The sequence below is a fragment of the Diorhabda sublineata genome, chromosome 2 (assembly GCF_026230105.1).
Source record: "Diorhabda sublineata isolate icDioSubl1.1 chromosome 2, icDioSubl1.1, whole genome shotgun sequence".
NCBI lineage: Eukaryota > Metazoa > Arthropoda > Insecta > Coleoptera > Chrysomelidae > Diorhabda > Diorhabda sublineata.
Window position 1 is genome coordinate 30,303,941 of NC_079475.1, and position 12,188 is coordinate 30,316,128.

General features: G+C 32.1%; 1 protein-coding gene across 2 annotated transcripts in view; it reads right to left on the minus strand.

Annotated features, from left to right (window-relative positions):
• Positions 1–12,188, minus strand: part of LOC130452825 (protein spitz-like) — a 486,395-nt gene that overhangs the window by 327,959 nt on the left and 146,248 nt on the right. Inside the window, exon 3 of one of the 2 annotated variants that reach the window (XM_056792290.1) lies at positions 697–742. The gene's annotated coding sequence lies outside the window, so the exon portion shown is untranslated. The remainder of the gene's footprint in view (positions 1–696; positions 743–12,188) is intronic. The other variant, XM_056792291.1, reaches the window with a different exon arrangement.

Consider the following 12,188-nt stretch of genomic DNA (forward strand, 5'->3'; position numbering starts at 1 on the left):
TTAATCAAGCTGATATGGTTACGTTTGAATTCTTCTGCCCAATATGGTCTTAAATGATAGTACAGTCTCCGCTTTTCTTTAATTTGCGTTGACGTATTCTCTTTAAAAACAAATATTTAATGACAGCTCGATACTCAATTTCTTCTATTTTTAGTTGTCAAACAGAGAATATTTCTACGCATGCGCATATATATTTCCCAATTTATATTGATAATAAATACTCGCATCTTCGGGCGGAAGTGGCAAACTACCAAATAAATAGAAAGCAGTAATATCTATCGTTTTATTACGAGCAGTTTTTTCATGGAAAAATCTATAAAAACAATTGACTATTAGTTTGTTTGGTTGATTAAGAATTTAAAAAAAAATGTGAAATAAGTATTCTTTTATTCACTTATATAAATATGACCTCTTTAATCAAAACCGTTTCTTAGATACTTAAAGAAAAAGGGTTCCTTCTTCATCCTTTAAAGGCTCTGTCAATATAAGTTATAAAGGACCCTTATTTTTTGACATATTATCAGTCTTAAGCTTTAGTTATCTAGACCAGTTTGTGAATAATTCTATTATAATAGGCTCATAAATCCGAAACGAAAGCTTATACAACGAAAATCTATTTGAACGTCTCTACCAATCTATTGGCATTGTTTCTGAACACCTTGTATTAATATTAGTATAACTCTGATGAACACTCACCCAGTTATAAAAAAGTCCATATTACCTCGAATTTGAAATACGGTTCCTGAAAAGAAAACCTGAATTAATACATAATTAATTTTTTTTTTGTTTTTGTTTCATTTTTTAAACATCATAGTTGCTACTAATTTTTGAGTCAGACAAATAAAAACAAATATTTAAAATTGGATATTGTTTTTCAAAATATTCTCCCTTAAGATCAATACACTTTTGCGTGCGTTTGAATCAATCATCGACGCATTTTCTCTATTCCGATTGAGCTAACAAAAAGTGATTTTAATGCATGAACCGCTTATGCATGATTGGACAAACGTTGACCTCGCATTTTAGTTTTTATCTGCGGTAATAAGAAAAAATCCTTGAGTGCCAAACAAGGACTGTATTTGTTCTAATTATTCAAAAATGTTTTTTTTGAACTGATGTGTGAGAGATTGCATTATAGTGAAGGAGAGTGATTCTTCTTCTGCGATTTTTTTCGCTAATTTTTTCGAACACCTCCGAAATACAAATACTGGTGTACCATTCAGAATTAACTGTTCTATGTTGCTTTAATAGAACGGTGGTGATATGTCCAGTTATTCCGAAGAAGCAGGCGATCTTTGCATCGAAGTGCTCCGTGCCCGAACAGATTTTGTTGAATTTGGATTGTCTTGAAAGACCCTACAGTCGATTGTTGTCACCTGTCACTATCTTATAGACATTGATTAAATTTTGTCAATATTGCTTTGCGCCAATCGACATGAGCTTTTTTCATCGTTTGTCAAATTATGCGATATCCAACACGAACAAATCTTTTTGGCAGCCAAATAATCCTGCTATATTGAATGGATGTGAGTGGAACTAATTCACAAGTATGCCTCAATCTTACAGAATATCACATGACGATCTTGCAATATCAGTTTATGTACAGCAAAACGAGTTGTTCGGCACACTGCTGATGGTTTAATCCACGTCAGAAGTCATAGAAAATATAAACAATATCTATAAACAACACAAATAGCATTCGTATGACAACACATTTTGAGTACGTTCACCATAAAAAATGTTAAACTTTATGATAGCAATGTCAAATTTGACATATTCACATCAGTGTTGACATATCTCAAAACATAAATTTTCAAATTAAAAACATTTATAGAACTAAATCTATACCGTGTTTTTTTAATACATTTTCCAACGTCAGCAAATATTTTGAGTTAGTATATAAGATGTTATAAAATGTTCTAAGTGGTTTGTGAAAATTATTGTTAGCCTTAGTTCGTGAGTCATATAAGAAAAGCTGCAAAACTTATGATTTCATTATTATTAACTGGTTCAGGATTTTATTTGAGGATCTAATAGGGGATGAATACTGATCTGTATTTTTGCTATTTGTGTTTTAAATATTTCAAACTTGAACAGTAAGGTTCTCTTCATGTAGCAAAAATAGTTATTTTCCTAACAAGTGCGGATATTTTCCCGCACGCGACTGCAGTTGTCCCGGGCAAGCAGTCAAGTGCGGAAAGACAATTTACGCATTAGTTAGAAACATTATTTTTTCTACTACCGTATATACAACGACTCATTTTTCAAAAATTATTTTATTCCAACAAACATAATAATATACAAAACTTTAACTAAAAACTACTAAGTATTATAAATCTTAATATTGAAAACACAATTTGTTGCATTCTGTAGACTAGTAAGAATTGCCGGTCCAATGGAGTTATTTGGTTTAATGTGGTTTAATTTAGAAGAAGATTGTACTTATTCGGTCACTCCCCAGACGTTTTGAACAACTTTGACGTTTTAGTAACAATTACACGCCTGGGTTGTCATAGCAACTGCTATCAAACCCGGATGGTTTGATAGCAGTTGCTATGACACTCCTTTGAAGAATGTACAAGGTTATATAAAAAATACCTTCATTATTTTATATTTTCAAAAAATTAGAAATGCTACAAAAATTTTATTAAATGATTAAATTTTATTTGGTGGACTATTTCATGAATATTTATTTACCTGTAGTAACAATAGTTATAACCACCGAAGTAAAAAACTATCTAATAAGGTCAAAATATGCATAATTTTACTTTCCCGCACTAGTGCGGGAAAGTGACACTTTCAAAGCTAAAATGCGTGCGGGAAAGTGGGTTAAAACGCACGGTCGTAGAAAAACAATTAATTGAGTTCAATTAATATCAATAATCGAATTGAACTTTTATTTTTAACAAAAGCCCGAGAACTGCTATAATTGATTTGTAATCAATATTTGAAGGAATCCATGTAGGCCGTGAACAAGAAACTGTTACCAAAAATTCGGAATTTAGCGAACTACAAATAACAATTTAGTGTACATGTGACCTGTCACTAAACTGATTTGGAATCAGATTCACGAACAAAGCTATTTTACTTTTTTATCATACCAATTATATATAGGTATTAGACAGAGAATAATGGAACCAAAAGAAAATATATATCAAGTTGACTGATGCCAGACAAAATTATAATTTGAGTAGAAATATAAAAAAATCTATTTAACGTGAAGTTCGTCTAGTTGTGCGCTTCTTGCATATTTTTGTAACCCTTTCATGCCACACTTCCAAACTAAATTTTTATTATTCAACGTCAGTTTAAAAAATTGTTTATAAAGAATAAGATAAGAAAAGAAAAAAAATAAGTAAACTCTTGAATTTTCCCTTTCCGATGTTCCAAAATAACTGGTAGGTTTCATTGAGAACAAGTATTCAATACTCAATAATAGTATAGTATTATCACTGGGAATCAAAGATCCTTATTGTGAGCTGAGCTGAGACGTTTACTGCCAAGACGTCATCCAAGACAAATACATAATATGAAGCCTTCTCTTCGAGTATATCCACGAAGCTCATTAGTATTCTAAGCTTATAACTTAAAAATAGCCAAATATGTAGGAATATATGGCACTATAACCAAGCTTGCTATCCCAATGGGGGCGAAAACATACGCCATTCATACATGCGCACAATGCAACTAACGAAATACAAGTTATTTATTCTATCAGACAGCAGATCAGCCCTCCAAGAACTTGACTCTCATAAAATTGAATTAAAACTAGTACGGGAATGCACGCTATCTCGGAACTCGCCGGGAAGCAACAGCAAAGTTAATTCAATGTAGATATCTGGCATCAACGGGGTGCACGGCAAGTTAATTTCCTGGTAAAGAAAGGCGGGATAGCTTGTTTCATAAGATCCAAAATCCATCAAGTCATGATCATAAAAAGTGAGAAAACAACTCCAAGAGTGAGACATTAGGTCTGAAACAATCAAAGAGATTTGTATTTTATTCTACTAACTGGAACCACAAGGTCCTTCTATTGAGCAAAGAGGAGCTAAGGAGAGTTACTGGATACTGTACGGTGAAGTACCGCCTCAAAAGCATTGGAGAAACTGTCGACAGCTTATATCTTTGCTGCAAGGAACCAAAGGCTACGGTACTTACATTCAAGCCAGAAGAAATAAACCATATAACATAATCTTATTTTAAATATACTATTTTTTCCTCGAAAATAAAAATACTTCATATTATACATAACGAAACGGCATTCTTTATATCTTAACTTCTTAGTAGCTCATTTGATTCACGCGACTTTGTTGGTTCTTATAATGTAATCGACCATTTCACTTAATTCTATAGCCTTACATCGGAAATTTGGATGCATTTTCTCATTAAAGTATCTGAGAAAAAAACGAAATAAATTAATATTAAAATGACCATTTCTACGTACTAGAGTACTATGCCCATAATAAGATGTCTTTACTAGTTAAGAAATGAAACCTCTTTATTGTACGAGTAAAATAATAGGATATTTCTACGATTTGTGTTGTCAAAAGTTTAGTGATTATTATACGCTTGGGGCTGTTTTATTGTTTGAACTTTTGAACGTTTGAAATTTGTTGTCCATTTGGTTTCTCCACGCCGTATACACCTTGTAGGTAAAGTTATTCTCTTCAGAATCGTTAACAAAACGTTAGAACGATATAGAAACATTTTAATTTTGGAAGAACGAAAATAGTTGGGATTCCACTAAGAGTGATCGGGAAATTAAACCGGGACAACGAAGGAACAATTCAAGTGTGACAAATAAACATAATTAAAGGTTCTATTTTTAAATGAATTTATTTGTTGAGACTGAGTGACAGATTAGAAAATACTGAATATATATAAAAATAGTTTCTAAAACACAACCATGAAATATTATTATTTCCAATTAACAGACAATAGTTATCACTTAAGCATTTAAACCGTAAAGAGAAGCTTAAATTTTGGTTAAGTTATTGTAATATATAACAAAGCGAATTAGTCTTGATCAAGTATTCGTACAGATTACATCTTGTAAAATGGCATTTTTTAACGTTGTGTTCGATTCGAAAATTGAAATAAAATTGCATAATTATTATTTTATATTAAAGTCTCGAAAAAGTTACTGAATAATATGTACTCATACAAACTTATGAAATTTCTTACTTATATTGTATATAAAAACTGTTTTAATAATAAGTATTAGATTTAAAAAACCGTTATCTAATAGGCATAACAATAATTGTTTTTCCTTGTTGTTGATGTATTGTTACAAATTAAATTTCTGAACGCAACCATAATATTTGACCTAACCAACTATTATGTCGATCAATCCTCTATTTCGATCGATACCTTAGACACGCTTTGTGAGTGACCATTACCACTACGTGCGAGAGAACTGCTAGCATGCGAGTATTTTTGCATCAAGACGAAACTGCAAATTTACACATTGGAAATAATAAAGTAACAGTGGACACCTCCACCGGATTCCTCACATTAACCACAGATTTCTGTGACATCTCGCACTCAAAAAAGAAACTATTTCAGCGTGTTTTCCCCGATATAGCGCAACAGTTCAATAACCATAATTGGCTGGGCGAACTATCAATATTGACGGCAAGGTTCTCAATGCGACCATTCAGAATTTTCCTTCGGGACAGTTGGTTACCTTCAAATCAGTCGACACCGTTATGAACCAGGATGACGGAGTCAACTATCCCACGGAGTTTCTAAATTTACTAGGATTCACTAGGATTGCCTATATTTGCCATAAATGAAGAAAGAACGCCTTCAAATTTTTTTTTCAAATTTGGTGACCAATATGTTCCTTGATAAACTTAATTTTGACATAAACAAACTTTGGAAAAATTTAACCAGTGGCACGCTGTCACGATTAGTTGTCACTTTTATCCCCCTATTTTTTACGCCACTGGAGCAAAAACTAACAACCTTTTATGGAGTTAAAATGAACGGTGTTGGAGAAATTTGCCTCTAAACAAGTCTGCAGGTAATTAAATACTACTCAATATTTCTAAATTTTAATCTAGTAGGCACGTATCATATTTTTTCATTCTACTGCATGGAAAGTGAAAAGAACAAGTGTTACATCCATACAAATTGGTTAGTATTCAAGCATTGGAACTTAGAGATTTTAAGGTGTTTATGGAATTTTCAAACTGGTATTTACAAAAGTGTCGTAAAAAACGAAATTTTCCAAAATATTCCAACGAGGCTAGATTAATTAGGGAAGGAATTTTCAACTCTAGAAATAGTCACGTTTAGGATGATGAAAATCCGCTCGTGAAAGGGGAATTTAGCATAAATATTTGGTTAATGTGTGGGTGGGTATGGTTGGAGATTGCTTAATCGGGCCTTCCATTTTACCAAAGAAATTAAATGGAGCAATTTAAACGCGCTTTCTGGAAAAAATATTGGATGAATTGTTGATTAATGTACTGTTAAATATTAGCTAACACATGTGAATTTAACACGATGAGGCATCTGTTCATTTTGCTGCAGCGGCAAGAAATTACTTGAACAAACGTTTTAGAGAAAAATGGATTGGTCGGGGTGGACCCAATTGTTGGCCTCCAGGATCACTTCACTTTTATATGGGGCTCTATGAAGTCCTTAGTGTACGAAACAATAATCGAATCTGAACAGGATTTAATAGCTAGAATTCAAGCTGTGGCAGAAATCATTCGATCAAAGACACTTTTTTCAATGACAAAACAGAGTATTAAGTGTTTTGAACTAAGCGGCCAACAGTTTAACAACTACTGAACTTTGTCAATTTTTTTATTGTTGTAATACAGTGTTGTTTAAATTTAATTTGTGCTATTTCCATTTTTATTTTCATTGTCAATTTTGTTATTGTTTTTATTTGTTTTGAACTACTTACGCTTAATCATCATTCGAAATTAAATGAATAATTAATTAATTTGTAAATTACTTACGAGATTGCAGACTTTTGTTTCAAGGCAAATTTCTACAACACCGTTTATTTTAGCTCCATAAAAGGTTGTTATTTAATTGAAAATGATCAGGCAATTTAGAACAAAATTAAAAAAAAATTTGCTCCAGTGGCGTGAAAAATAGGGGCATACAAGTAACAACTAACCCTGACAGCGCGCCTCTGGTTAAATTTTCACAAAGTTTGTTTATGTCAAAATATTACTTTATTAAGGAGCATATTGGTCACCAAATTTGAAAAAAAATTTAAAGGCGTTCTTGATTCATGGCCTATTTTTGCTTTTGATTTAAAATTTTAAACACCCTATATCTTAGCCAGTACGCCCCGTGAGGGTTCGTATTCCTATATCAAAATGAATTATTTATTGAGATCCCTCTGTGGTAGAGCGTTGTCGGTCGAATATAGAAACACCCTGTACATTGCCAATTTCATTTCAATCACATTTAGTAGGTAACCCATCACCTCAGGGGTTATACAATCAAATTCAGAATCTCAAATGTTAGCTCATATATCCAAATTAAAATAATTATATCACAATTTAATATAATATAAATAGTAATAGAAAGTTTGCAATAATTAATTGACGTCATATGGTATAGAAATATGAACGAAACAATAATTTTCAATCGATGTTATCAGGTTAATATTAAAAGGTGATGCAACTGTTTGCAAAAACCATGTGCTCAATGGCGAAACAAGCAGGACACAAGGGTTGCACCTTTAACTCTCTTTTTTTATGTAATGTTAGATTGACGAAGACACGCGCCTACCTTATGATCATCATGATGATTTTTTTACAGTTGATTAAATTTTCTTGAGCGTAAACTACTACTTCGATATGCATGTGTTACTTTTAATAATACAATCCGTATTTTAGTTGTGCAGCTTCCATCACAAGTGTCATCAAGATGTAAGTTAGGTGGCCGGAAGTAAATTGCTGTTTTATAAGGGAAGGTGAATTGTGTAAACATTTTAAGATTTGGAACAGATCAAATAACTCGAACGAGATATGGCTTTTGTAACACGCCATTATATTAAATTTCCATACTCAATGCAAAAAATAAATATTCCATGAACGTGTTAACACCGTCAAAAGAAAACTGGGAATTAAAATAATCTGAATCGGACAATTAATAGTTGGCACCTTTCACTGTTTATAAACAAAAAGATTACCGAGCATCGAAATTTTTCTGTTGATTTGTGTTTGTTTATTTCTGAATAGACCATTTTTTATCTCTAAGCGTATAATAATAGCTGTATTATTTTTGGAAATACTAATTGTAGAAATATTCTCATTTTACTAGTATGATAATCGGCTTCTATTATTCTATGTCATTTTAATGTGACCCACGTCGTCAATTTTAAATTGGTTAGGAATATACAGGGTGCTCCGGGACTTGATACAAACAATTGGGAAGTGAATAGATAACGTGAAAATAATGCTATGACGCAAAAAAATTCTCAAACCAAAGATTAGAAAGAGTTTATTTTGTAAATAATAATTCAACACTACTATCTGATGGCCAGGGGCGGCTCATGTCCAATAGTTAACAATCCGTAACTTCTACAGGGACAACCTGAACAATCTAAAGATAGAAAAAATCAAATTTCTTATCGAGGTTCTCTTTGTGAAGCTCGATAAAATTTATGGTTTAGGAGATATGCAGATATTTAGATGGTTGTACATGCCAAGGAAACCGTTCGGCGTAAAGAGATATTCTGAAGAAAATTATCATAAAATGTGATGATTTATTGAAAATACAAATCACAATCAAAAATTTCTTGGATAACTAATGAATAAATAAATAAACATTTGTACTACATACTATCGAGATCATACTACTGGCATAAAAAAAACTTAAAAGAGATTAAAAATTTTGAATGGTGTTGCGAGTTGAGGACTGTCAAAATGTTTTTTAAAATGCCAACGTTTCGATCTTTTATTTGACCTTTATTAAGACTTTTTAAATTATAAGTCAACAGTAAAAGATAAAATACATATATCCTTATTCCACACAAAGAGATAATTCTCCTGTTAAGATACAGCTTTCATTCTGATACGAAAACAAGAAAGAAAAAGTAAATTTATTTAAAAATCATTCTGTCTTTTGATATTAGAACGTTAATGAAGTAATGAATTGAATGGAATTTATGGAAATAAATGTTAATTCGGGGGTTGCTTCTTAAGTTTTGAGCTAGACAAATAAAAACAAATATTTATAATTGGATATGATTATATTGTTTTTCAAAATATGCTCCATTAAGATCAATACACTTTTTCATGCATTTGACCGTATGTTGAAGCATTTTTGCCATTCCGATTGAGGTACCTCTAAAACATGTGATATAAACTTCTTTTTGAAGTGTGTAAGAACGTTGCACTTGCAATTTATTTTTTACATGCGGGAATAGGACTGTACGGCGGATGAACCATCAATTCCATGTTTTTGTTTGAACAGATATGTGAGAACTCGCATTGTCGTGGTGAACCATGGTTCGTTTTCTGTGATTTGGTTCCCTAATGTTTTCGAACACTTTTGGTAAAGAACTACTGGTATACCATTCAGAATTCACCGTACTACTACTTTTGCTGGATTTGTCTCGTCTTGAAAGACCCATATGGTCGATTGTTGTTTAGTTTCAGGTTCATTCGAATAGATCCACGATTGAATTTTTCAGCATTTCGTGGCAACTATCAACACAAGCTTTTTTTGAACGATTGTCAAATTTCGCGATAATATTGAAGGTATGCGAGTGGAACTAATGCTCAGATAATGGTCGATTTTGAACGACGTTAACGAAATTCATCCTGTAGTGAAATACGACCACGATTGAATTCGTAAAACCAAGATGATGCTTTATGACCAAAAGTCGAAGCTGTTGGATTAATCCACGTCGAAAGTCATATAAAATCATCGCACGAAAATGTTCGGGATTTAATTCAATTTTTTGACCAAGATCAATAGCACGCGTATGACAACACGTTCTAAGTACGTTCACCATTAAAAATGTCAAGCTTCATGATGGCGATGTCAGATTTGACATATTCACATCAGTGTTGCCATATCTCAAAACTTGAGTAGCTACCCTTGTAATTGTATGAAAAAAAATATTTTCAAATCATTTCAATCATCGAACATAAAATTAGATTCTAAGAAATTTTTTAAATGGAAAGAAATAACTGTTTTCTGGTAAACTATAAAATAAATGAAAATAATGAAAATGATCTAATAAAAAACGTGGCTGGCATGTACTCAAATTTTTCAACACGCAAGGAAAATACTGAAGTAAATGAATAATCGAAATGAATTTGAACCATAAACTTACCATTCAATTGATTCCATCTTTGACACCGAAAATAGGTGAACAAAAGATTTTATTCAAAAACAGATGTATCAAAAGTAAAGATAGGTCTTCCTATTTTCGGTAATTTTGTATAACTGGCGAATGTATAGAGACTAACGGTAGGTTCTCATTTCAAAAAACTATATTCAACGCCGCTATATAAAAATGTGTCGCCGACTATTACTAACTAACCTAAATCTGGCTTTGTCTGAAAAAGGACGCTACTGAAATAGGAATTCGGACGCTTCCATGTTTCTATTCAATGCTGTTAGTTTCCTGGTACAAACGCACTAATCAGAAAAATTAAGCGCGAGGAATCCTCAGTCTATCCGTGATTCTATGATTCGGTTCTCGTCATGCAAAGCCACAGTTATATTAAATAATGAAATTCTATTACCAGAAAAAATCATAACTATATCAATATGAACCAATTTTTGATTAAATATAAAAAAAGGATCCGCGATATATATATCGTTTTAAAATTTACGAGGGGAATCCAAGAATTTTGGCGATGTTAGTATTTTAATAAATAGTTAAGATATGACCAATACCTTCTATTTTGTGTTACCTATGAATTGAATTATGCTAACTCTTGAATGTAAATGATATATATCTCACTAAAAAGGCTTTTTATATGTTTAGATCAAATTACAATTACAAATAAACGTCTAAACTTAACCCATAACCGGCGTCTTCATTACTATAATTGACTATGAGGGCTTATTTCTTTCCCCTATCCTAGACGTACGGACAATAAAAAATTGGTAGATGTGTTTTTATTTTTCAATAATTTTGATCATCATGCTTCTCAACGATGTTTCATCATTTTCAATGCGTTTTGAAAGAAAACTGTTCAACCGAAACTTGTTAATTGTTAGGTCAAATTAATGTATAGCCTGAAGATTCCATTTTGAATATTTTCGATAGTTGTGCTGACTGCACTGCTTAATCTTCATTATAGCCTCTACATCAGTTTTCCTTAATCTTGACTACATTGTACACAGATTATTTGTAATACATTTTCTACACACAGTAGACAAAAGATTTGAATATAGAGAAAAACGAGGGGACTAGAGCAGCTGGAAGATTATTCAATGTACAGTTGCTAGTAAAAAAATGGAAAAAAATTGCTTTACCCATATTTACATTTGGATAGGAGAGATGTACACTTACGCAAAAAAATAAAAGCAAATGAAATTTCTAAGAAAAATAGAGAACTAAAGAAGATTCAACGAAATAGGAAATAACAATTTAAGGGAGAATCTAAACTTACTATTTCAAAACAATATCGAGGAAGGACAAATGAGATGATTTGGTTGTATCACGAACTATAACCTACTACAGAAAATATATGAAGCACGAATTTACAAAAACAAGAAAAATAATCGAAAAGGAAGAGGACAGGAAAAATAAAGATGATAAGGGAAGATCGCGGATAGGAAAGAAAGTCAAAGTATGAGTAAGATGGTACAAGAAAAACTTGTCGATAGTCTTCTGTACAACTTATAAATTTCATTGTCATAATGCTGTTTCTTTATTCCGAGTAGTTCAATAGAATTAATGTACTTAACCTATTCACACGTATCGCAGAAGGGAATGGCATATCGGAGATGCGACTCAGTTTGAGCGAATCTTCAAACTACAAAAGAGAGCTGTTAGATATTTACTCGAACTAAACAGCAGGGTTCACTGCAGGAACTTCTTTAAAAGATTAAAAATTTTGACTCTTCCGTCCTAATTCATCTTTGAATCCGTTTGCCTAATTCATAAGCATGATTCTCCAATTTAAGAAAGATCGTTGCATGGTTATCCACTTAGAAACGTGAAGCACGACTTTTACCTACATACTCCA